General features: G+C 50.4%; 1 long non-coding RNA gene across 1 annotated transcript; it reads right to left on the bottom strand.

Moving 5' to 3' along the window:
* Positions 1 to 370: 370 nt before the first annotated feature.
* On the bottom strand, positions 371 to 27,322 carry LOC114672843 (uncharacterized). Its single transcript, XR_013404943.1, has 4 exons — positions 26,144 to 27,322; positions 9,411 to 9,462; positions 8,811 to 8,963; positions 371 to 4,463 (listed from the first exon to the last, which is right to left on the bottom strand). It is a non-coding gene; the product is annotated as an uncharacterized LOC114672843 (long non-coding RNA).

The following is a 27,322-nucleotide window of genomic DNA, read 5'->3' as shown; positions in this document are numbered from 1 at the left end:
GGATTCTAAAGAGTTGCCCTTGGATGACCGGATTCTGAACCAGGAAGCCTCCTCCTCTCCCAGTGGCCCCAGCCCTGCTCCCTGCACATTGCACCTTTTTTTCTCATTTCTTGCCCACTTTGCTTGGTACTGAACATCTTCATTCTAGAGGCCCCTTGGCTTCCAGAATGTGAGTATGCAAATGGGATACGGTGCCCTGCCCTGTTGGTCATCAACCAACCCACTCTTGCTCCTCTCCTCGGGTGTTCCTCTGTCTAGGTCCCACAGAGAAGACCACAGCTGTGTGGGAAGGTTACGAAAGCTATGGGGCCAATGATCTTGTGGACAGCCAAAGTCAGCACCTTTGCAAACCAGGATTCATAACTAAATATACCGGCATTTCTGGCTTTATTCAAACCACTTCCCAACAAGATCAGCACATACACAGAATATCAGGTTCTGGACATAAACATGGGTCTCCTTCCAAACATGAAACAAGCTAATGAACCAGCGAGAGCCCCAGTCTTTGACTGGCTCATGAACTCAGTATTTAAAACAGTAACACTAGGCTTTTGTGGGAACTATTGATGCACATTTAAGTCTTTTAATAAGGTTAAGTAAGAAGAACTCATTCTAAAAATGACTCTGGGGATGTTTTCTGGGCTAGTACTAAAGCACATGGCCAGAGCTTGCTAACTCGATGCCCAAATCTGGTGTCTGCTGACAGCTATCCTCAATAGTGAGCAAATTTCTTGGGATCTGGTTTTCTCAGTCTCTAAATGAGGCCAGGTGTGGTGGTGCACACCTGTAACCCCAGCACTTTGGGAGGCTCAGGGAGACAGATCCCTTGAGCTCAGGCATTCGAGACCAGCCATGGGCAACATGGAGAAACCCTATCTCTACCAAAAATGCAAAAAATTAGCTGGTAATGGTGGTGTGTACCTGTGGTCCCAGCTACTCAGGAGGCTGAGGTGGGAGGATCACTTGAGCCCCCGGAGGTGGAGGTTGCAGTGAGCCAAGATGGTACCACTCCACTCCAGCCTGGGTGATAGAGCGAGACCCTGTCTCAAAAATAAATAAATAAATGAGGCTAGGAATGGTGTGGACACACCCATCCGGGAGATAATGAGAACAGTGATGGTGAGGGGCTAGGTGACATGACAGCAGGAGGCCCCAGAGCTGCCGGGAGCCCCTCCAGCTGGTAGGCACGATGGGTACAGCAGCCCAGATGCTGCTGCAGGGCCACCCCAGTGTGCTATGCTGGGCAGAGCCCTCCCAGGTCTCAGCAGCATGGAGGAAGCAGCAGTGGGGTGTTTCATGGGCCAACTCTGTTCTCCTGAGCTGGGCTGGCTCCCGTCATCTGGACCTAAAGTGGCCAAACAGGTTTTCCAGGTGGCAGCTGAGCTCCTACAGCGCCGGGAACACTTTGTTCCTAGTAGTGTCCAGGACGGCTGTGTTCACAAGCCAGGTTCAACGTGCGCGATGGGAGCCTGACAAGGAGGGCGTATCCTTCATGTGTCCCCAAGCGTGACCCGGAGCACTCCAGAGAAGAAAGTCACCCTCTGTCGGGTTAAACAGCGCTGTGTTTTTAGAGCAAAGGACAGAGGGAAAGGCCAGAGGCTCTCTCCTTCGTGCCCTTCTCAGGAGGACTCTGAGCTCCCACCAGAGAAGAGACCTAGACAGGTGACACATCTCTAGCAGGGCCCCAGAAAATTACATTTTGGAGAAAAGAATGCCTTACCTCATTCTTTGCTTAATTGTCTATGGTCATGGTTCCAAATCTGGGGAGGTATTTTTACACAGATTCCCAGGCTCCAACCCAACTAGAATCTCTGCAAGGGGAACCTGGGAATCCATGATTCTGATGTTAAGGTGTACAGGACTAATGTTCAGGTGCTGTGACCCACACTCCCAAGATTTCTGGGATACTTACTCCCCAGTGTTGAGATGACAAAGCCTGAGGCATTTCTAAAAATATCAGTCAACTGGTTGAATTTCATCTCTGGTCATGACCACTAAAATTCAACTGAGTTCTAGAGCAAAATTCAGAGATAGCGCATTTTTCATTGTTTTCTTGCCAGAAACTTTGGCTCCGTATTCTGATGCCATCCATTACCATTAGCTGTGTGCTCGCCTGCCAGGGCTGGCCCTGCATTTGGGTGGCTCACACACCCTCCAGCCCTGGACTTCTGGGCCTGGCCAGGGGCACCTATAGTCAATAAGCCACTCACATCGGTAAACCTGGTTTAACTCAACTCTCCTGGTTTCTGTGTTTCAAAATCAGAAATTGGCCAAATGTCACTCCCAACCTGGACGGCCAGCTCTGGAGGAAGGGCTGTGGGGTCTGGGTGTCTGCAGCTCAGCTCGGCACCCGAGGGTGCAAGGAAGAAGCCAGTGGGTACATGAAGGACAACTTGTTTCTCTTTCTTACTGCTGGCTCTCAGCCAATGTCAGAGGATTCTCATAGCCCCTACTGCCTCTCCTCTTCTAGGCCTCCACTCCCTCTCCTCTTCTCCAAGCTGCCATTCCTGAAAGCTGCTTTCATCCGCCTTCCTTCTTCAATAAGGGAGAAAGGAACTAATAGCAGTTGAATTTTACTGTGCCCGGTGCTTTCATTCTATGTTATCTCTGAAAGCATCCCATTTCTCAAGCAGCCTTTTGTAATATTATCCCAAAGAGAAAGTAAGGCCCAGAGAACTTAAGGACTTTTTGCAAGGTCACACAGCAGGTAGCAGAGCAAACATTCAGGCTCCAGCCTGCATAAGGCAAAGTTGGCCCTTGAGCCAAGCTCCCTGGAATTCAGAGGAAATGCTCTTGTTTCAGAAATTGTCATCTCTACAGGGCCAGGTGCCACGAGGTAGACGAACAGTCCTGTGCCCATCAAGGCCCACACCCAGAGCCCAGGGCAGGAAACCCACACAGGAGAGCCATGGCACCCACAGAAGCCACTCCCATCAGCCCTGCTGGACCTGACAACGCCAGGCCACTGCTCTTCCCTCCAGCCCCGCCCGGGGGAGCCAGTGGGATAGAACATTCAGGGAGAAGGGGGTGCTGATGGGAATCCCTGGGACTTCCCCAAGGTGCCCAGATGGCCCACAGAAGCACCAGGAGGGTAAGCCACAGCAATTGCTGGTGACCAGCAAGGAGACAATGTGGATGTCAGAGTCCAGTTCTGGGGATTCTTGGGCCCGTTTTCTTTGTGCACCGTCTGGGGGCAGTGGAGGGGGTCAGTTCCTCTTAGATCCTTCCAAAAGTCTTCTCAAGGACCCCATCCGAGGACTGTTCCTCTTCCCATCCCCCACTCCGAACACCCCCGGCGACACCTCAGGGGGACGTTTGTGCTTGGACTTGTGTCTTAGTCCAAGCAATGACCTCCCGCTGGATGTCTCAAGCATCAGCTGCGGCACTGAAAGTGTGTGCTTTGCCGCACACGGGCAGATCCCTGGGGTCCTGCTGTCACTCCTTGGTCAGCTGAAGAACGGTGTGGGAGCACCGAGCAGGAAGCAGCTCCAGCAGCCTCCATCCAGAAACTGCCCCCCGAGCTCTGCGAGCAGAAGGAAGACAAAGGGGAGGGCCTGGCTGACCCAGTCACCGTGCAGCCCACCGGACACCTTGCTTAACTGCCTCGCACAGAACAGCAGCCGCTGTTGCCCTTCATCACAGCCCCTCAGCTACAGGCCAGGGCAGCCATGGGCAGGGCGACAATCGGCAGCCACCCAGCTGCTCTCTCATCTGTAAAATGAGAGAGAACGTGAGGCTGAAACTATAGGACACAGCACAGACGCCTGCCCAGTAGAGTACCCCAGGTGGCTGCTAATCACTGCATGCTGACCCCCCACCCCCCCTCCCCACCATGCACCCTTGGCAGATGGAGAAACTGAGGCTGGCAGCAGCAGTGACATTGTTGGTGTCCGGATAGCACCCCCAAGGCTGGCGTACACGCCCCGAGCCCTCGGCCCCTGAGGGTGGCTTCCAGATGGCCTCTTCGCACAGTCAGCTGCCTCTGTTTTCTTAAGAATCTTCAGCAAAGGGGACAGATGACCCGGTTGTGTTGTGCAATTTGTGTAGTGCTCCGGGTCTGCCTCTCTGGGGTCACTGTCTGCTGCCGTGGCCAAAACAGCATGTGCTGATTTGTAAATAAACACAGTGAGGAGCTCCCTGAGCCCGCAGGAGATGATGATGGTGCTGGGGGCTGAATTTCACAACGGCGTCCCTTTTTGTTTTCAATTAGCTGGGGAGGTGGCTGCCTGCAGGAGGGCAGGAGGCGAGGAGGACAGGCTGTTTTCGCTCTTGTTCTCGGGGTTGCCCCAGGAAGAAGCCATTCCACAGACAGACAGGGCGTCCCTCCACTAAGATCTCGCTCCTCCTGGGCTGCCCTCCGGATTGGTGGATCAGTGGATTGGTCGCTCCAGGCCCAGCCCAGCTGCACTTGGCAGGAGTCCAGCAAGAAGCGTTGTCCAAGAGCCAGGCAGAAGCAGGTTCCTCTGTTAAATGCAAAGGGCAGCTCTGCATTAGCAGGCTATTCAGACGTGCAGATGCAATTTTAAGAGCCCTTTAGTAATGACAAACATCGTGTTTAGCACAACGAAGGATAAACAGGGATCATGACAGGGAGAGGCCCTTAGATCTCAGTGTTCCACCCTGGAGAGCAGGAGTGGCCCAGCCCAGAATGAAGGCAGCAGCCACTGAGTCCTATTGCAGGGCTCGTGTGTAGAGAAAAAGAGAATGGCCAGAAAGAAAGATGACTTCTTTCTGCACTATGGGCTGTCTCCCCAAGAGGTGGCCTGATCTTTGCATGCTCGCCCTGAACAGCACACTGCACTACTCTTCTGCCTGTCACATGTCCACCTGGGGTGTGTCCCCTAGTCCCCGCTATCTATGGAATGCTGTGTGCAAAGCTCCCTGGCATGCACCACAGAGAAGAACATTTGGTGGCCATACCGGAGTGGCAGATGCTCGCAGAGGACAAAAGGCATGCAGGATCTCTTCTCCACAGCCATGAAGGCCTGGACAAAGCTGCCCGGGGAGGGCTCAGCTGGTGAGAAATCAGCCAGCCTCCTGCAGGCTCCGCAGCTTTCTTCTTTCTGCCCCTCCCCTGGTGCATGGGCAGAGCATGGCCCCTCTTGCTAAAGAAGAAAAGTATTACCTCTTAGAAGTTTTTCTTCTTGCAAATTCAAATTAACTATGCACTTCTCAAATATCATCACTAAACACTACAGAAAGCGTTAGGAAAACAATGCAGAGAGAGCGTTAATGCTCCCAAAATTGTCCTTCTACAGAGCACAAGACTTTGCTGAGACATGATGCTTCCTAAGTGATATCCCATCATTGTTGGATGATTCCATTCAAGAATAAGCAACAGGGTTTTTCCAAAACCCTAGTGGACATGTGACAGGGTTGTCTATCAAATATGTGAAAGAGTCTGGGGGCCACACATGTCTTGGTACAAGAGGAGCAAGTCTGCAAAGCATTCTAGTACTGCGCCTTCAGCTTCTTGTCCTTGAGGCTTTGCTTCTCCCATCCCGACATGGCACTCACGGGCTCCCCTCTCCCTCTGGAGGTCACCCAGCTTTCTCCTCCCTGTGCCCAGCACCTCAAGAGCATGGAGGGCGTAGAATGCAGAGGAAGGAAAGAGACTGCACCCCACAGCCCCGGTCCCCACCCCTCCAACCCCGCCCTGCTGAGGAGCACAGAGGGTTTGAAAGAGGCATAGATGGTGAAGTGACAGCACTGATGCCAACGGGAGTCTGGATTTGGCCAGAAGGACCTCAGGGAGACCTAGGGGCATGCCGGGGACCCAGTCTTTTGGTGCAGGGAGAGACAACAGCCCTGCGGATGGCCGTGAGGAGCTCCTGTTCTCAGGAAGTGGTCGGTCCCATGTGGGTTGCAGGCCAGAGTTGCCTGGTCGGGGCAGACAAACTCCTTGCCCACCAGCCTCACGTGACCTCAGGTGTCTTTTCCAGTGTTAGGGGAATGACACAGCATGAGGCCAAAGCTTCTCTGCTGCATTTTCACGGTGGAGGTCTACATGGAGCTGCCTGGGGGTGTGGTGTCAAGGGGAGAGCGGCCTCCAGGGTGAGCAATGGCCCTTCATTTGTCAGATACTTGGAGAAGTAGAAACTGCTAAGAAGAGGAACCAAAGCCTTTCAATGTCGTGGCCTGAAGAGAAGAGACACTTATAGGGATGACATGGATGGAGGCAGCAAGACCAGCCAGGTCCACTGGCTCCTGGGCCATGCAGCCTTGGGTCAGGGCACTGTCAGAGAAGGTGCCCTCAAGTAGAACCAGTCAATACAAGCGAGTTATTCATTTCCAAGAAGGAAGCCCAAGCTTCCCCTAGAAGGAAGTGGTTCTGCATCTGTTCTCACTACGAAGCCACTTTTCCTCCTCCTTAGCTTCCCTCCCTTCACCGTGATGCCTCTGAATTAGACCCACTGGCCCCGGGGCTTGCCTTCCCTGCCCCTGCACCCCACTTCAGGATTGCAGACTAAGGAGGTCCAAGTCAGCCCTTCACCTTGCATGGCCCAGCTTCAGTGAGCGGTGGGGGGCAGGGATGGGCTCATGTGAACATCCTAGTGTAAAGGTCACAGCAGTAGCAGAAACCCAGAGGGGCATTTGCAGATATGAGGGGCAGGAGGAGCTGCAAGGAAGAATGCTCATTCCTTCCTTCTTGGTTCATCTTCCCACCCCCTGGGTTTCCCCACATTCCAGGACACTCCCCAACCTGCCTCCCCTATCCCTCATCTCTGCACCCATCAGAGTCTCAGTGAGGAGCTCAGTGGGCACAGCCTGGCCCGGGGCTCACTGGAGTTCCAGATCGGCCTTGTCTCTCCTGGGCCAGCCAAGGGCTCTGGGTACCAGACATAACACCCCTGTCTCCATTTCCTCACTGTACACTTGAGGTGCTCACAGCCACATGACCCTGCTGGCAGGCTGCGGTGAGGATCAAATCAGAAGCATCAGTGCTGCCTTCTGAATACAGGCGTGAAGGAACCCGGGCACCTCAAACCCTCCCCAAATGCAGCATGCACTCAGCCTCACCACCCTCACCACCCACACCCAACATAGGACTCAGAATTCTGTGTTTTTCTTCAAGAAAATATGAGGGCAAGCCCCGTGAGCCCGGACCCCCTCACCCACCCTCCTGAAGCAACAGGATCACAGAGGGGAGCTGGCATTTATTAACCACCAACAGTATGCTGAAGTCTCCTCTTCTGGGGGCTGCCCAGTGGAATCTCTTTCTGCAGATAGCAGGCATCTCGAGAGGGGTGGGGAGCGCGTCTCACACGTGGACTGTCTGATGCAGAAGCTACCGCCTGCAGGCCACACCCCATGCCATGCCTCCCAAGGTGGATGGAAAGTGCCCAACACGCCCGCTGGCCACACCCTGTGCCACACCTCCCAAGGTGGATGGAGGGTGCCCAATGCACCGAGGAGACAAGCCGAGCCGAGTGCCTCACGCTACCTGGGCAGCAGGGCAGACGTGTGATCTCCTGCTGGAGATTAGGGGTTCTCCCGCGCCTGGTATCCGTAAGGTGGAGCAAACACTTCTGCATATTGTCAGTTCCAGAAGGGCCTTGATAACCCCTCAGACACTCCAAAGAAGGAAAATCTTCCAAGTTACTTTTTAGCTTGTATCATTTTATTACAAATTGATCATGTAATTTTTGTCATTTTGTTATCGTAAAAATATGATTAATTCTTTTTGAATAGGCCTTTGGGGTCAGGCCCATGTGGAAAACAGATGGCACGGGCACAGGGTTAACAGAAGAGGGACTCATGAAGGGAGGTGTGCACAAGGGCAGTGCAGCAGGCGTGGCCTAGGGGCAGGGGTGAAGAGCAAGGGAGAGGAAGATGCTGTTGCTAAGGGCCAGCCTCAAGGGGCATGGAGTTGGCAGAGAGGCCACAGAGCAGTGCGGAGGGGCCTGGCAGAGAAGCAAGCACATAGGCTCAGCCCTGCCTCCTCACGGGAAGGGCTGGTTCTCCCTTCTCCACGGCACACTGCACTCATCTCAGGGCCCGTCAGTCTGTACAGATGAAGGTTGGCTGCAAAGCCTCTGCTCCTGCTCTCATGGAGAAGTGGAGCCAGTTCCCAGTCCCATGAATCTGGGCTAGTTCCATTGACTTTTCCAGGGGACGTACCAGGAGAGACGCACATTGGAGGCTCACTCACAGAAGCCTGGCAGCTTCTACCTCCTCTCTTGCAACCTTCTCCCTCTGGGAGAAAGTCCACAGACCCCAAGACAATTGAGATGGAGACACCTGTGGGTTCTCTGGTCAATGGCCCCTGCCAAGCTCAGCCTCTTGGCCACCCCCATAAAGGCCCCAGCATGGGAGTGAATCTGTCTTGGACTTCCCCGAACAACCCATGTGCCAGATGTGGTATCACAAGTAACCTCCATCAGCTCTGTGGGGCAGGGAACAACTGTTCAAATTCCTGATCCGCACAATTAGGTGATACAATAAAACGATGGTTGTTCCCAGTGTCTACATGGGGGTGGTGTGTATGCAGCAACATCATCAGGACCTGAGTGTCTGTTTCACCTTCAGTCCCCTCTATGAGCTCATTCCACGTCTCCAGCAGCACCAACCTGTCACAGCAGTGACACGGCACGGTCGTGGGCTCTCTGTGCTGCATCCTGGTGCATGCAACCTGGTCAAAGCAACGCTACCTGGTTTTGACAGTAGTGACATATCTGCGTGCAAATGCACTTTCACACACACCTCAATACATGCAGGACTCATGCTTGGGTTAATGTGCTTGGACAAAGAGGCATTATTAGCACAGACAAGCATTTAACTGATTTTTAAAATTTTCAGTGAATACCTACTGAGGCTTTAATAGATCCCAGGTACTGTTTCTGGGATGCCAGTGATGGAAAACTGCTTTCCACTCAAGGAGATCGTCTGTCTTCATTATAGGAACCACATGTGGATGCCTGGAAACCTGATCTCGCTCAGCTTGGTCCTAAGAGTGTGAGATTCTGACAGCAGAAATGCATCGTCAGTCCCATGGGCGATGGAGCCAGTGACTGATACTCTACCACTCTGGTTCTGATGGAAATAAAGAGAACAGCTGGCCCTGCTCCTGCTTGCATCACCAACTGTGGACACCTGAGCCAGCCTCAGTGTTTTCAGGTAGAAGCAGGCACAGCCTCCCCAGTGTGGGCTTCTCCCTGGGGGCTGGAGGACCACAGGGGGAATGCGTATGATCACACGCATAGTGCACCACATGCTGTGAGCAAAATCAGCTCCTCACAGCCATGCTTGTTAGAACCTGTAACATCAACCACATACACAGTCCCTCAGAGGGAGCCCCAGAATGCAGTGTCCTCAAGCTGCGTGTGTGGTCCCCACCACTCCACAGGGCCCAGTGGCCCACAAGGCATGCCTTGGAATGCTGTGCTGGACACGGATGGGGCGTCACTCACCTTCTCTGTGCTTCTGTGTCCTCGTCCTCTGTATTAGTTCATTCTCGCACGGCTATAAGGAAATACCCGAGACTAGGTAATTGATAAAGGGAGGTTGAATTGGTTCATAGTTCCACAGGCTGCACCAGAAGCATGGGCAGGCCTCAGGAAGCTTTCAGTCATGGCGGAAGGCGAGGGGCAAGCGAGCAGGAGGAAGCAAGGGTGGGGGCAGGGGTTACACAGTTTTAAACAACCAGATCTCGTGAGCACTCACTATCACAAGAAGCATCCCCATGATCCGGTCCCTCCTACCAGGTCCCACCTTCTATATTGAGGATTGCAAAGGGATTTGGGTGGAGAGACAGATCCAAACCATGCCATCCTCCAAACAAGAGAGTTGAACTAGAAGCCCCAAGGCGCCCCTGACCCCGTTGCCAACCATCTGTGATGATCACTGTGGACATGGTCAGGGTTTTCCCTCGAGCTACAACAGGCACCTTCAGAGGTGTCTCATCACCGCCCCAGCAGCACGCATGGTCTGCAGCGCTCATTTCACACGGTGGTTCTCCTCCAGTGTTGAGAAGGATTCTGAGGCTATGTTCAGACGCAGCCTGTGGTGAGTTCATGGTGGCTGCCCAAGAGGAAGGAAGTGGTGGCGACTTACATGTTGATGCTTTGCCAACCCAGGTTTAAAGGAAGTCCGGTGGGGAGAGGACTGCATGTAACGTAGATGGACTGACAGAGAAGGGACAGCTAAACTCTCCTTATCAGGGGCAGGGTCTGCACCCCACTGCTAGCCAACTTCTGAGGCTGAAAAGCAGCTGGTCCTCCTCAGTCACTCCGTGCTGAGAGGACGAAAGGCCAAGGTGACCCAGCCTGTGACCGGACCTGAGCTCCAGCCAGGTCAGAGTGTGTGCTTGGACGCAGCAGCCAGCCCTCCGGATGACTCCGCACTCAGGGCCTGGAAAGCCTCCTACCGAAGCCTCTCGCTGAAGGCAGTGGAGGGCAGCATCACTTTCACTCCAGGGGCTTTAGGGAAACGCATCCAGTGGTGTGTGTGCCCGCACAGGCAGGGGCCGCCTGACCCCGCGGGAGATCCCAGTTCCAAGACATCTTCGCAGTCATCACTCCCTCTGAGGGGTGTTGGGGGCCTTGTGCACAGCAGGGTAGTTCTAGGAGGGCTGGGTGAGGCTTTGGAATGTGAAGAACAAATGCGTGCTTTTAAAAAGAAGTTTCGATCAAGCTGGGCAGGCTCCCAGCCGTGGACCCTCCCTGTTGTGGCGCTGCAGCTGAATGGACAGACAGGGCAGAGCAGGCCTGAGCTCCCGCAGCAGTGCCTGGCGTGGCTGGCTACTTACTCTTGCTGCCAAGGCCCACCTGACCTATACAGGGACAGCCCCTGCCCTCCTCGCCTTCCAAGACCATCTGTTTCACAGCTTTATTCTCATCAGGTCCCCGCCGCTGCGAGGCACCAGGCACTGGGAGCCGAGGGAGGGAGGACTGGGGCTCTGACCTCCGGGAGCTCAAGGTCTCATCGACAACTGACAGTGAGTTGGCACACCAGAGCCTCAGGCCAAGCTCGGCGTGCGCAGGCTCTGCCGGATTGTGAAGTGGCAGAGAGGAAGACCCAGTCACTTGGCAGGTCAGGGGATATTGCAGAGGGTGTAGATTAAACCAGGCTGCAAGGAAACAGGCATTTGCCAGAAAGGGAGCTGGAGGAAGAGTTCTGCACAGAAGACGTGGCCCCTGCAAAGCCATGGGTGTCAGGCTGCAGGAAGCGCAGGCAGCGCCATGGTCTGGAGCAGGAGTCCTTGAGTAGGAGGAAGCTGGAAGGTCACTGGAAACAAGGTCTAGGCTGGGAGGAGGGATCGGCTGGGTCAGCCATACGGCCAGAGTGGAGGGGACCTGTCGGGATGGGAGGGGAAGACAGAAGTGCCTAGGGTCTGTCGGTGAGGGGACGAGAAAGAGGCAGGTGTCCAGAGAGGGAAGGTGTGCGGGCACCTGCAGGGGGCTAGCCAGTGGCATACAGACCACAGAGGCTGGCAGGAGACAGAGGCACGAAACCAGCTCTGAGGCTCCTGGGGAGGGCTCTCCAGCTAGGCTGGAGGAAGGGTAATGAGGCGGGGGGGCGCCAAGGAGGATCTTGGAAGGAGCAGTTGCAGCAGAAGGATGGAAATCAGGGTCGGAGGCCTCTGTTGAGGCCCAGGAAGGAACTGCGAGAAAGGAGTGGGCATCACAGCCAGCGGCGTCACAGGGCAAGGCAAGGGGAGCAGGAAACACAGCCCTGGGATCCAGTCCCTCAGAGGCCAGCAGTGTCCTAGCAACAAGGGATTCAGCAGGGTGAAGAGAGCTGCCCCAAAAATCCCACACCCTCACAATGTACATGAAAACAGATGCCAGTTGGGTTAAATATATCAATACGCTTTAAAAACTATCAACTTAATAGAAACATGTGGAAGGAGATGTCATAACCTTGGCACAGGACAACCCCCCCAAGCAAAACATGAAAATCCAGAAGCTCTCAGAATATTGCTACCTGGAAACACATAAAGCCGAAACATGTGTGTAGGGCGAAAGAGAACACAGAGTTTTAAAACAAACAATAAAGTGGGAGGAAATATTTAAGCCCCCCATGACAAAACTAAGGGTTATGGTCCATCATACATCAAAAGCCTTTACAAATTAGTAAAAGAAAAAGACAAACCAATAAAAACACTGGCAAAGCAAAACTTTGCCAAACATTGCCAAACTTTGCAAAACTTTGCAAAACAAAGACAAACTTTGGTGACAGCAAGAGTTTCCCAACTTCCCTGGCAGGGGACAGACCCACCAGTCTGGCGAAGGAGACAGGGCATCAGGTGACAAGAACCCCTGCAGAGCTGAGGCAGACTGAGCACGTTGACTCCTGTGCCCCTCCCTTCCCTGCGTCAGCTGCCCTGAGTCCAAGGGCAGGGCTTTAGACAGAGTAAGCTAGAAAATACAACCTGATCGTGTTAGCTCATTCGATCATGGAGTCTGTCTACTGTAAGAGTTAGCATTCATTTGGGTTGAATTAAGTTGGGTTAAATGTATGAGGATTAAAGCAACTTTGAACTACTGTACTACTTCTGACCCATCCTCAATATTTTTAAAATATTGCTAGCATCCAGCATTGGAGAAGGCATGAGGAAAGAGGCCTTCCAGTAACTCTGTCGGTGGAAGTATACATTCGTACAATGTTGTTGGAGAATAGCTTGGCAACAACCACAGAACATTTAAAATACATACCTAGCAATTCTACTTCTAAGAATCTGTTCTACAAACGTATTGCTGGTGATGTAAATATATATGTATCTATTTCTACTGATTTCTCTATATATTTATGTATATTTCATTGCAGCACTCTTTGTATAAGCAAAAAAAAGTTCAAACAACTTAAATAGCCACCAAAAAGGCGTGAAGTTAATAAAAGAGGACTCATTCTAAGGAATATAATGGAACTGACAAAATCAGTGGGAAAAAAAAATCTCTATGTGTTAACATGGAGGACGTCCATAATTTATCACATGAGGAGCCAAATACTGATTGAGCATCCTAAATCTGAAAATCCGAAGTGCTCCACAATCCAAAACTTTTTGAGTGCTGACATGATGCTCAAAGGAAATGCTCATTGGAGCATTTTGGACTTTGGATTTTCAGATTAGGAATGCTCAACCACTGAGTATAATGTCAATATTCCAAAATCCAAAAGAATTCAAAATCTGAAATACTTCTGGTCCCGAGCATTTCATATAAGGGATACTCAACCTGTAGCAGGATATTTATATTGTGATTCGAAATATGGGTTTTATTCAAAACACACTATGTGACTGCAAGATAGATTATAAGCAGTTATTTTGTATGTATACATGAACCCCCACCCCGCCCCCGCCGACCACACACACACACAGATACACACACATAATTTAAAAATACCTGGAGGATAAATCAGAACACCTGAGGGAGAATAATCCAGTAAGACAGGGATAAATTGGGACTTTCTCTTTGATTTTATTTTTCTGCATTATATTACTTTTGTAATACAAAAGAAAAAATAAGAAGAAGGTAGTTAATAAAATGGAGTAAGACAGTGCATGTAAAAACTGGGTGTGAGAAGAGAAAGAGCAGGTGGCCCATGTACCTGTGGACCTTCCAGGTTAACTGGAAAATCTCACATACGTATGCATACATTCATTTTTCGTTTCTAAAAGATGTTCTGTCATTTTTATCAATTCTTAAGAGCGATCCACCAGGTACAGGGCTCACACCTGTAATCCCAGCACTTTGGGAGGCTGAGGGGGGCGGATCACAAGGTCAGGAGTTCAAACCAGCCTGGTGAAACACCATCTCTACTAAAATTACAAAAATTAGCTGGGTGTGGTGGCACATGCCAGTAGTCCCAGCTACTCTGGAGGCTGAGGCAGAAGAATTGCTTGAACCCAGGAGGTGGAGGTTGCAGTGAGCCAAGATCCTGCCATTGCACTCCAGCCTGGGCGACAGTGCCAGACTGTGTCCAAAAAAAAAAAAAAGAGGTCCAAAAAAGTTAGAAGCACTGATGTATACTATGTTTTCGAGAAGTTTGACCATAAAGGAAAACAGACATGGGACCCACTTGAAGGGAAAAGCATGTCAGGAGGGTACCTGTAAATTTGGGATAAACACCATACTAGATGAGGCTGCAGATCTTTCAGAATCTTCTGAAAGATTCTGTGTGAATCTAAACCAAGGAAAATGTGGACACTTTCGTAAGCAATCAGTCAAGTTTTCTAGCAGCAAATTTACTCATTGAGCTTTGCACCTTACTGAAAGTTTGTCTGAGTATGAAATTCTAGGATGCATGTCTTTTCCCCTCAGGGTGTGGAAGGCATCCTTCCACTGGTGTTCGATTCCCATGGCTGTTGAGCAGGAGTCTGAGGTCAAGTTCATCTTAAATCCTTTGCATAGAATCTATTCTCTCTCACTGTCTCTCAGTCTCTCTCTCTCTCTCTCTCTCTCTCTCTCCCTTCGTTCTTTTTTCCCACTCCTCCACAACACGCCTTTAATATCTTCTCATTATCCCTGGAGTCCTGAGTTTCATGATGATATGCATTGATGTGGGGGGGTTTTGTCCACCATTGTGCCAAGCACTTCATGGTTCTTCCAGCCTAAAAAATTCCCCTCCTTCCATTTTGATAAATGTCTGTAATGATTTCCTCTCTCTCTGTTTTCTATTTCTGGAACTCCTCTTTCGTCAGATGTATCTCCTTGATTAGTCCTTGAATTTTCTTCTTGTATGTCTCTTTGGTTTTCTGTTCCATTTTCTGGAAGATTTCCTCAACACCGTTTCCCAAACTCCTATTGAGTTTTTTACCTCTGCCACATTTTTTTTTTTTTTATTTTCTAAGAGCTCTTTCACATACCCTAAAAGTTCTCTTTTTAACATCTCACCATTGGCTATTTCTTGCATTGTCTTTGAGTTGTCTTTGTTTTTCTAATGCATTGTACTTCTTTCCCTGAGTTCCTTTTTTCTGTTTGTTGCTGTTTCGTCTGTTTGTGTGTTTGTGTCTTCCCAACAGAGGTCTTCCCCAGCTGCCTAGGTGTCTAGGGCCATCTCTTTCACTAATTAAGGCCCCAGTCGGCTGGCTGGAAGCTCAGTGAGGATGAGTGGAGCTTGTCATAGGATCACTTCACTGTAGGTTTATCAGGTGGGTACCTGGTGGTCTTATGTCAATTAATAGGTCATTTTTCTTTGGTTTCTCAGTTTCACCAAAGAAGAATCCTTTGACATTCTGGGTAACGGGCATAATCCTGGTGGCAACGTTCCCAAAACCGAGTGGAGGGCTGAGTGGGAGGGGTCTGACTATTCAAAAAGCAGGTTTTCACTTAATTCATCTGCTCTCCATCTGGGTTCTGTGTCCTCAACTCTGACCGGAATCTCCAAGTTCAGAGCCTCCCTGGTCAGTGTCTCCAAGGAGTAACTTTCCTGCCTTCTACAGGGTGGCTGTGCCACATCCTGGCCTTTGGTGCTTCTGATTGCAAGTCTCCTGGGGTTCTGTGTGACCGTTGTTGCAGTTGTAAAACATGGTTCCACAGTTCTCTGCTACTCTTTTGTTGAGAGGTAGGAGTCTATGGACCCTTCAATCTGGCAGGCTTGTGACTGCTTCAAACAACTGATTATGGTTAAAAGAAGGGCAATGTGGCATCTGCAACTAAGTCAGAAAAGGCCAAGCGGCTGTCACCTAGAGACTTGGAATGTTCCCACTGTGCACTTAGCCACCATGCTGTGAGGAAGCCCTGCCACATAAGAGGCCACGTGGAGGTGCTCCGTTGACAGCTCCAGCTGAGTCCAGCTTTTGAGTATTCCCAGCCAGGGCTCTTGACACAGTGGATCAGACATAAGGTAGCCCTGCTCTGCTCTATCTGAATTCCTGACCCACAGAATCTGTGGGGATGACAAAATGACCTTTGTGTACTCTCATTTGGGTTAGTTTGTTGTGCACCAACAGTAACTGGAACAACCATAGCTTTTCTTTTTTGTTATACCAGTACCTCTCTCTCTCTCTCTCTCTCACACACACACACACACACACACACACACACACACACACAAACTTGCTGGTACATAGGTTTTAGTTAATACCTGTGTATTAACTAAATACACAGGTATTAACTAAGCTAAGCCATGTATTTTCTGTTTTCCAAAATTGTGTTGACATGTCTGATCTGCTGGTATCCACATCCCTTTGGATTGATATCTTTTCCTATTCATTTACTATAATTTTGTGATGATTCAGAGGGAATGCAGAAAAACACACATGATCAATGTGCCAATTTTAACCAGAAATTGCAGCAAAGCTTTCCTTAGTGCTTCTAAATGAGTAAACCCAGAGCCAAATTAAAATCACTTCAGGTAAACTGAGGCAGTAACTTGGGAAACAGGTGTGCCCCACGGTCGCCTTCAGCCACAGCAAAATCACTGCCATATCTGTACAGTCATTCTGAGCCCAGGCAGGCTTCACCTTCCATTGCTTCTTGTACATGTACAATATCAAGAACAAAGGGGGAAGCTTCCTGCATTGATCTCCACGATGCTTAGAGCTCACCACTAATTTAAAATAAAAGCTTGATCCAAAATGAGGCAAGAAATCTCCCCAAAGAAAAAATATCTCTCAGTGGAAAGTAGCTGAATGTCCTGTGAGTTGGGCTGGGTCTTACTGTAGCGGGGGGATGGCTGGGTTCCCATAGAAACACAGGCTTGACATTGGAAACAGTGAGGTCCCCTCAGCCACTGGAGCAGTCACAGTGCAACCCTCACTCCCCCAAGGAGTGTGTGGCATTGACAGTGACTTCACCACAAATGGTAAATCTGGTCGACTGACTTTAATTGTGAGCTCCAGCTAGGAACAGGTGGAGTCTCAGGTTTAATACTACTTAGATCAGTAACTTTAGATTTAAAAACATCGTTTCAAGGTCACAGGCTGCATCCATAAACCTGGCAGCCCTATCAGATACTTCTCTGTTGTGTGTGAATCAGCAGGACCTGTCACGGTTCCTGGAAAAACAACTCCAAACACACTGCCCCGCCTCCCCCATAGTTTCATGAACTTGGAGAGAAAGCCTGACCACGGTGATTTTCAGTACATGCAGTGGTACCCAGAGCAGAGAACTGCTACCATTTCCTAAACGACTGGCTCAAGCACCATTTGGTTTTATAAGAAGAAAGAGAACGAACAAAGAGTCCAACCAGGGACTCAGGCTCCCAGGCTCTAGGTTGTGGCGGCCACTCCCATGCTGTGTACCCTCCCCAGGGCAGGCTGCCCTCCCTGGGCCTTCCAGGCCTAGACTAGTGCTTGTCGACCTGGGGTGGTACTGCCTCATCTGCTCTGTCTGGCCTTGTCTCAGTGACTGAGGGCTTCTCCCAGGAGTCAGTGCCTGGGAGCCAGGGCTGCTGACTGGCCTGCAGGAGGCAGCCTGTCCTCCACCACAGGGTGTCCTTCCCAAGAATACACACCATGCACTACCAAAGGGCAGGTGTCCCATCTCCAGTTCTGTATGCTGACAGTGCGATCAATGCAGAGTAGAGACATGAGTGGGTGACCCTAAGGGGCCCCATGACTCTGAGATCACCCAGTGTTTCACTGTGAACATTTCCAATCTCTAGAAAAGCGGAAAGAATTGCACCCTCAACCCCCCGGTGTGTATGCACCATGAACATTTTGCCATACCTGCTTTCTCTCAAATCTGTCCACCTACTCATCAGTCCATCGTGCTATGTACCTACTTCAAAGACAAGGGCAGGTATCCGGACCTTTGCCCTAAGCACATGGGCGTAAGTGTCATGAACTCAGCTCAAGGTTTGTTTAATTTTTTTTTTTTTTTTTTTTTTTTGGTAACATGTGGGTAGTGCAGCAGGAACACGTGCTCCTCCGTTCCTAGACAGAGAAGGGAAACATCCGGCCAGACTCATTTTGGAAGGAGTGATTAGCTCACCATACAAAGAACTTTGTTAAAAGTTCACTTCAAGGAGATGGCTGCGGGCACTGGGTCCCACACAGCAAGGAAAGTAGCCCCCCAGTGCTGACTCTCCCAAAACTCTCCCTCCAGCTCTCAGCAGCCCCACTCCACTACCCAGACAGAGTTTACACCAGCAACCGCACTCACAAAGGTACAGCATGAAGGACCCACAGCACAGACAAGGGGGGCCCAGCGATGGAAAGTGGGGCCTCCCGGGTACTTCTATCAGGGAGTCTCCACCAGCAAGAGTTCTGTTCCCAACCCTGTATTTGCACAGGACGGTCCATGCTGCTCTGGCCTCACACCCAAGCTCTGCCTTGGTGTGTCCCCGACTAGACGCCTTCTCAGACTCAGGGCTATGACAGCTCACTTCCCCGTGACTAGAATTGAGTCTCCTGGTTTCTCTCACGTGTGGGGACAGTTTGCTCGCTTCTTCCAAACAGACAGCCTTGCTCTCCGTGTTACCATATCCCATGAAAGCAGACACTGAGCTGGAGGCCACCCAGAGCCCTGAACTCGGTGCCTTCCTTTTCCTTAGAGGAAGCTCCAAAGCCCCCAACCCTGCAGCCACTCCATGTTTCACAGCCTGCAACAGCAGCAGTGGCCCCAGGCTTGCATCGCAAACACAGAGTCACAAATTCCCAAGCAAAAGGCATTTGTCAGACCACCTCCTTACACAAGAGACGGATGAGCTTCCAGGAGCTGAGCCACCCAGGAAAAGAAAACACTGTGGGGCATGCAGCTCCGTCTGGCTGTGTTGTCCACAAGCACAGACAGAAGGAGTCCTAGGTGGGCACGCTTGGCTGGGTCTGGGGTGGGCGGCTCTCTCCTCAGTGCCCTCTCCTCCTGACTTCCTATGTCTCTTCCTTCCCTCATCCGAGAACTGCCCACCTGATGTTTATACCCCTAATGACAGATAGAAGCCTCAGCCTCCCAACAGGACAAGGCTTTAACAAAGGAGATGATTCCAGGTCACAGCCACGAGAGCCATGGACCAAGCCGGGCCTCAGCCCACTCTCCCTGTGCTTGGCTGCTGTGGAGTCATGGGGTTACCAACTGTGAAGGGCTGCTTGGAGAGGGGGACCCCATCTCTCAACTGGAGGAATATCACAGAATTCGGGCTACGTTTTAAAGCCACAACCCACCACACGTGTCCCTGAAATCAGTCCATGTGGGTGCGCACCCCAGTGACGTCTCAGGACCTTTGCTCTGGGGCGTCTTGCAGTGAGGTTTTGCATTTCTGCTCAGTTGAACTCAGGTTTTATGACTCCCACATCTTGGGAGGAGACAGGGAGGAGGAAAAGTTGGGGCAACACAACCTCTCTAGCATCATCACCACTACCCCCGCCTCCCAAACCTCAGAAAAACAAGTCTATCCACCAGAAAGAGTAAAGCGTTCCCCCACAGGCAAATCTGCCCCACAAATGCGGAAGGCGCTAATAAACATGATCATAAACTTGGAATCCACAATCCACAACATGTCAAAGGATTTGGAAGAAAACCTTAACTCCTGTGAACTACATTAAATTCTAATCTCCGAGACATTCAGAATGAAAATGCAGCTTGCTACAGCTGGGCTTCCGCTCTGTCCTTTGCAGACTCAGACATCCTCGGCATGGTGTTTGTGCAATAAAAACTTTAAGTCGAAGCCTGTACACTGAACAGATAGAAGGACATGACCAAGATTCTTCTGGTAGTTCAAAATAAATACATATGCATGCTTTTGGACTCCATCCATAGGGGATTTTAGTCCTATTTTTCAAAGAGCCTTGTAATCTACTCATGAAAATTGGGTGTTTGTAGCCACTAAATGTAGTAAAATCCATCCAAGGGTAGGCAGGTACAAATGTGTTGACCACAGCACATAGCCAGGTCTACAATGAAGGAAAATGTAATAACCTATGGAAGTAATTGAGCCTATCAATGTCTCCGTTTAAAACTCCCTCTTTGACATGAAGATCCATAATAAAGTTATTTAAGGAGTCAAAAATCTACTTGGTATGTTCTAATAAGGAACACATGAGTTTCTAAAAACTTATTCCAGTCCTTGTGTACCATGCGGCATTTTGCATGTTTCTCTTCCTATATTTTTTCAGTAAAGCATGGTGGTTGTTGGCTGTCCATGAAAGCCACCTGTGACGTGTGGAGTTGAACATGGAGGATGTTCATGGGTTGTCTGATTCTGAGCAGGCTCATGCAGCCTGGAGGTGAAAGTACCTGGAGTTACATTTTTATGCATGGGGGAGGGACAATTTAGTACCTTTTTGGAAATACACACACAAAATATTCAATGATATGTGATATGGTTTGACTGTGTCCCCACCCAAATCTCATCATGAATTGTAGCTCCCATAATTCCCGAGTGTCATGAGAGGGACATTGAATCATAGGAGGTAATTAAATCATGGGGGCAGGTCTTTCCCATGCTATTCTTGTGACGGTGAATAAGTCTCATGAGATCTGATGGTTTTATTAAGGGGAGTTTCCCTGCACATGCTTTCTTGCCTGCTGCTATGTAAGATGTGACTTTGCTCCTCATTCACTTTCTGCCATGATTGTGAGGCCTCTCCAGCCATGTGGAACTGTGAGTTAATTAAATCACTTTCCTTTATAAATTACCCAGTCTTGAGTATGTCTTTATTAGTAGTGTGAGAACAGACTAACACAATATGCTTGTGTTCACCTCAAGTTTGCAAATTTAACACTAATGTGGAATTTCATTTTGACCTAGGCTCTTTCCCAGTGTGATAGGATTTTTGTCTGCAATTCTGAACAACCAGAGTTTCCAAGAACACAGTCAACTAAAGGACATTATTATATAAAACTTTCTGACTCATTTATTCTTTTCCTACTAAATATGATTATTTATGAAAACAATTAGGCATAACTGTTAAGATGACACCACTCTGACCATCAGATGTGTCTACAGGATAGATTTGAAGAAAGGTAAACACAAGGAAAACAAGTTCCTGTTCTCTTGGTCCCTCCAGGGCAGTGCTGGCATCAATAACTCTTGATGACTTTATTCTTCTGTAAACGAATAAGAAGATGCTAAGAGCTAGGAAATCTCCATTTTTTCTATTTAGAGTGCTGTATTAGTCCATTTTGGCTGCTATTACAAAATACCATAGACTAGGTGGTTCTTAAACAATAGAAATGTATTTCTCCCAGCTCTGGAGGCTGGGAAGTCCCACAGCAAGGCACTGATAGATTCAGTGACTGGTGAAGGCCCTTTCCTCACAGATGATGACTTCTCACTGTGTCTTCACATGGTAGAGTGGGGAAGGCAGTGCTGTGGCCTCTTTCACAAGGGCACTAATCCCATGCATAAGGGCTTCATCCCCCATGACTTCATCACTTCCGAAATGCCCTACCTTCTAACACCATCACTTTGGGAGTTAGAATTTCATCATATGAATTTTAGGGGGGGCACCATCAGACCATAGCAATGTTTGACCTCAGCACTTTCTTCTTCCATCATCTTGTGAAAACAAAAGGAAAGAAAAGCAGAGCACCATGCTGCCCTAAGTAAAGACACATTTATCTCTCACTTATTCATTCCGTAAACATCCTTGTGCCCATTACCAGCTAGACTCTGCAAAGACAAGGAGCACTAACAAGTGTCCCTGTCCCCAAGGTGTTTGTAGGTATATTAGCCAAGATGAGTTAACACCTATGAAAACCACTCTTAACTTTCAGTAACCTAATAAGCTATAAGTTCGTTTATCCCTTTGTCCCAGTCTACCATAGGTTGGGGGAGATAGTACTCCACACAAACCTTCAGGGACTCAGGCTTTCCCTCCTCAGTGGCCCTGTCACCACCATGGCCTCGGAGGTCTCCAGGCCCTCTTTGTCTGTCTAGCAAATGAGAGGAGAGAACGTGAAGGAGACACAGAGAATTTAAAAAGCTGCCACATCCGCCCACATCCCCTGTGCAGGACTCCATCCCAGAGCCAAGATGGCCTGCAGCAGAAGCTGGAAGTGTGGTGCCCATGAGGAAGAGGGTAAAGAGTGAACACACGCTCTGGTACTATGGATGAACACACACTCACCATGGTCTAGTCACCCCAATCAGGAAATAGAAGTCCCTTTTCCACCTGCACTTAGCACCAAACTCCTTTCTGCCCAGAGATGAGCAAGCAACTGGAAGTTTGCATCCAGCACTTACATTCTTTTGTTGGAACTCCAAATCCAAGAACATCCTTCCATTTCAACCCCTTCGTTTTCTTCTGACAATTTCCTTTAACCGGCACAAGTGTTCCTTTCTAACACATTTAACCAGAACAGAGCAAAGTTTAAAGTAGAAATATAAAATACTTTCTCAGCAGAGAATTATTGTTTTTTAGTCTAGTGAACCTAATCATTTAGTAATTGAAGCTCTCCATAGCAAATGTGTAATCTCCTGTAGATCAAGTGAAAATATTTAAAATTATTTTCCAAATGTCCAGGCAACCCTGTGGGTCTCAGTCCCCTTCTTCTTATTTACAGAGCTTTCTGGTTGGAAGGGGAAAGAAAGAAACAAGAAGTCCAGTGCCCAGGTACGCTGAGCAGTAGGTGAAGAGCCATGCTTTTTGTCTCAGTTTTACTTCTAGTTGTATCAGAGCCAGGAGAGCCACATTCAAAAACCTTAGAAGTTCAGCCCGGCCAACATGGTTGAAACCCCATCTCTACTAAAAATACAAAAATTAACCAGACGTGGTAGTGCCGCCTGTAATCCCAGCTACTCGGGAGGCTGATGCAGGAGAACTGCTTGAACCCGGGAGGTGGAGGTTGCAGTGGGCTATGATGAAGCCACTGCACTCCAGCCTGGGTGACAGAGCAAGACTTGGTCTCAGAAGAAAACAAAACAAGAAAAAACCCTTAGAAGTTGATACCTAAATAGTCAATGGGCACAACGGAAATGTTATTCATAAATTAAAGCATGAGGCTTGGCAATTGAGCTAGCAAGTTTCTGTCTGCCTATAATCTAAAATCCAGTAAGGCAATAATGATTTCTTCTTATTGCCATGGACCTGTTCAGGGCATCATACTAAATAAAAATTAAAAAAGTAAAAATAATAAAAAAAAATTTCAGTGGCTGAAGACAACAACAATGGTTTATCATCTCTATGGTTTCTGTGGGTCTTGGCTCACTCAGGCATTTCTGGCTGGAATCCCCTGAGGGCTGGGCTGTGGTCCCTCATCCTGGGTGTCGGCCACTCCTCAGGGCTGCTTGAGTGTCCTCGCAATATGTCAGCTGGTTTCCCACAGAGTGAGCAAACCAAGAGAGTGCGGGCCAGGCGCCGTCTGTGATCTGTATCACCTGTTATGACACAGCTTCGAGTCACATAAGGTGACCTCCATCCCAGTCTACTGAAGGAAGCAGGTCTTAGGGAAGGGGACAGAGAGCTCACCTCCCAGAGGAGGGGTGTCAAGCCATACTGCAAGAAAAGCTGATGAGAGAGTTTTTAGGTTGATGTGACTGCCTTTTGAAAATGCAATCTTTTTTAGGGCCTAGCATGCAAACCTTGGCTTCTAAAACTAACCCTGAGATCATTTGATCTAGCTAAACCCACACAGCCAGGAAGTGAGGGAGGGGTGAGGAGAACAGAGGCTGTGGACTCCGGAGCCCCTTCCCCAGCACTCTGAGAGGTCTCCACCAAGGAGGAGATTTTGCTTTTTGTTTGGAGACAGAGTCTTACTCTATCACCTGGGCTGGAGTACGATAGCACAATCATGGCTCACGGCAGTCTCGGCTTCCTGTGGCTCAAACGATTTTCCCACCTCAGCCTTTTGAGTAGATGAACTACAGGCATGTGCCACCACGCCTGGCTAATTTTTTTTTTCTTTTTTTTTTTTTCTTTTTTTTTGTAGAGGCACGGTCCCACTATGTTGCCCAGGCTGGTCTTAAACTGAGCTCATGTGAGCCTCCCACCTCAGCTTCCCAAAATGCTGGAATTACAAGCATGAGCCATAGTGCCTGGCCAAGATATGATTTAATACAGCACTCTTGCTGGATACTCAATGTTAGCCCTCACTGAGCAGGTGGTGGACAATCCCAGCCCTATCAGAGTAACAAGAAAGGAGATAAACTCTGTGAAAGGCTTCAGGGCACGGCTGTTATCTGTAGCATCAATAACAATGATAAATCCTGACCTGGCCTGAACTCCTCCCAGGACCCACCAAACCAAACACCCTCCATCCCACATGCAGCTGGGTCAAACACCTGATGCATAATGCTGGGTGCCCTTCTGGGTGCCATTAAAGGAAGAGAAAAAATTAACTGTGAGAGTTTTAGAGACCTAAAAATGTGCAGGGCAGAAGCTGCAAAATGGCAGCAGGCCCAGCGCCGACTGGATGCAAGTATGACTTTCCATGGGCCCACAAGCAGCTCTGAGGTCCTAGGCCTGGCTGGTCTGCGACTGTGGAACAGTAAGATTCAGGGTTCCAGGAGTGTAATGGCCAAGAACCCACGCCACCCCTGCCCCAGGCAAAGGACTCAGCTTTCAGCTGCAAGAACTCCACAGAAGCCTATATAGGGTCTTGGAAGACAGCAGGGATCTGCCAACAGAGTCCTGTCTCTGTCTTCGCCTCCCTCTCACTCCTCTCTCTGCTGCTTCACTAGACTTTGAAAAATATCATGGACGGAGCCATTGGGTCTAGGGCCAAGAAAGGGGCTAAAAACCTCCAACCTGGGTAACTATCATTAACACTAAGATCGTGAAAGTCAAGATAAGCCCTCTGCTCTCTGATCCCCACCCCACCACGAGATTTGCAGGGCAAGTCTGGGAGGGAAAAGAACCAAGTCCTGATAAACGTAAATTGACAGGCGCTCCTGTTCACAATCTGTTCTAGATGCAATTCCACGTGGCTCCCCCAAGACAAAGATGTTCCCCTTTGATGGTTCTGCTGTCTTGGGGAGAGGCTCAGGCACATTCTGACTGGCCAGTTCTTGCTCCCTAAAATAGCCTGTGGACTGTGCCCTCCTTGGGGTCAGGGAGGCAGGACAAACAGCTCCTCTCCAGCCCACCCTCATGCTCCCACTCTGTTCTCCTCGCTGACCTGGCCACAGGCTCTCCCACCCCAAAGGAACCCACAGTATCTCCGGAGCTCTGCCCTGAGCAGCCCCATGCTAGGGAGGAGGGCTGGGAAACAGGACCTCACCACCAGAGCATGCGACACAGCCTATGAGATGGTGACAGTGGGTCTGGCTTTTTCGTACAAGTTGACCAGGGCTTACGCTCCTGCAATGCCAGGTCAGAAGCACAGGCACCAAGTTCTCCTCCAAAAGCTTGACTCCTTTGGAACTCACTTCCTGCGGGGGCCAGAGCAGAGTGTACCCCTACCCCGAGTCCTGGCACAGGGACACGGCCATATAACCTGGAGACTCTTCCTGCTACAGCCAGGAAGTCACCTCCTGCCACCAGGAGCCGGGGCTGGAGAGGGCTGGGCTGCCTGCCCGGCTCACACCAGGAGTGGTGTGGCTAGGACCGAAGAGGGGACTCTCAGGCCTGTCTGGAGCACCTTGGGCGTGGAGTCATAGGGGAGGGTCTAGACAGTGGCTATTCATTGCTTCTCCTTCCGCAGCTGCAGAAACTTCCTCCCCAGTCTGAGTTGGGCAGGGCCCACTTGCGTCTGCCTTCAAATCCCTTTCCTGCTGGTCAAAGGCAACCCCTCTGACTCTGCCAGAGAGGGCCGGAAATCCAGCTGCCCACAACATATCCTGCCATGGCCTCACAGAGAGGACATGGGACCCGGGGAGGCTGAACAGGAAAGGCAGAAAGTGGATCCCATCCACCAGGACAGCAGATTCGGTGCCTTGCATGATGGCAGCTGACTGTGGTGGGTGCCGCCATTTCAGGAACCCCCAATGGGCCTTTGGTGCCTCCCAGGAGCCCAAGGTGGCAGTGACTGCACACAGCCAGCTAGGAACGTGTCTGTCCGTGATGTGGTCCCCACTGGGCAGGAATCTGGGGCTGAGGCACAGTCTCTGCTCCTCTGTGCAGGGGTGGGACTGCCTGATAGGTGTGTTTTCCCACTGCCCCCACTCCCGCCAACAGCCCAGAGAGGGGAAGTCAGACATCCCTCATCCGCCACAGATGGCAGGAGCCAGAAGACAGGGGCCCTGGGGCCACCAGAAGCAAAAGTCCACCGGTGGGCCCTTGGTTATGATGAGGATCGAGTGGAGCGCATCTTACCAGTGTGTCCCAGAGACCCAAGCTCCTCCCCAGATAACACGCAGACTGAGCGCCCACTTCACCTACCCCAGCTTCTGCTCAGGGCCTCCAATCTTGGGCTCTTGGGGTTGGGAGGCTGCATCCTCTGTGGTGGGGGGCCCAGGCTTGGGTCTCACAGGTGCTCCAGACCCATCCTCCTTACCCCCAGAGCCAGGATGAGGATCAAAAAAGCCAGGAAAGCCAGGATAGCAGGAACAGGGAAGCCACTGGGAGGAGGAAGGAAAGACAGAGGGGCAGAGACCAGCAGCTGCTCTTTGAATGAAGAGAAAGCATTTCAGGAAGCCAAACAGAATGTCAGCAAACCTCAGAAGCAATTCGCTCCCCCACGCCCAGCCTTATGGGGTTCCCACTGGTGCACCAGGCGCAGGCCAGGCCGACCCGGAACATTCAGTACAAATGCTGGGCTGCCAGCTTGTCCCTAAAATAAGACTCCAGCTGTTGGCCACAGAACTGCTTGGAAAGTAGAGCTCCCTGGGACAGGAAAGGAGCCCTGCAGGGCAGAGAAGCAAAGCTGGGGGAAGCGAGGCCTGCTTCCATGTGGCCGAGGCTGGATGCGAGAGCTGTGTGACTGCTGCCAAGAGCTGCTGGGGTGGGGCCCCAGGGGAGCTGCCGACGCTGGAGCCATCTTGCCATTCTCACAACGGTTTCTTCTGAAATCGACATCCTTCTTTTTCTGCACTTTGACCCCCACCTGGTCTTGGCAAGGGTCCTTGGGCCACACAGGGCAGGCTAGCATAGGGGTCCTTTTCCCCATTCTTCAACATCCTGGCCCTTGAAGGAGTGAAGCTGGGGCCCCAGGAGCCACACTGCAGGGACCAGTCCCTAAGCAGGCAGGCAGGCTAATTCACGTGGGCTGCAGAGGAAGGCGAGGGAGGCAAGGAGCAGGCCCAGATTCCTCAGCAGGGCTGAAAATACCCATTAGTGACGACGCTGCCGCAGGGAGAACCAAGCTCACACTTCCGGGCGAGTGTGAGTGCAGGGCTATTAAATGACACGAGACGCTTTGAAACGAAAAACAACTTGAGACTTCCTCCTCTGTGTCGCCATCCATGTACAGAGGAAGTAAGACACTAGCAGGTCCTCCAAGAGGGTGTCCGCCTGTACATCATTCCTCCACCCCACACTATTGGGTGAATATGTAACAAGCGCACTTCTTGCTCTCATCAATGAAACAATGAATATTTGTGAGTCTTTCCTACAAGGCCA

Source organism: Macaca mulatta, chromosome 15 (genome assembly GCF_049350105.2).
Source record: "Macaca mulatta isolate MMU2019108-1 chromosome 15, T2T-MMU8v2.0, whole genome shotgun sequence".
NCBI classification, from domain to species: Eukaryota; Metazoa; Chordata; class Mammalia; order Primates; family Cercopithecidae; genus Macaca; species Macaca mulatta.
This window is presented reverse-complemented; position numbering and strand designations above follow the sequence as displayed.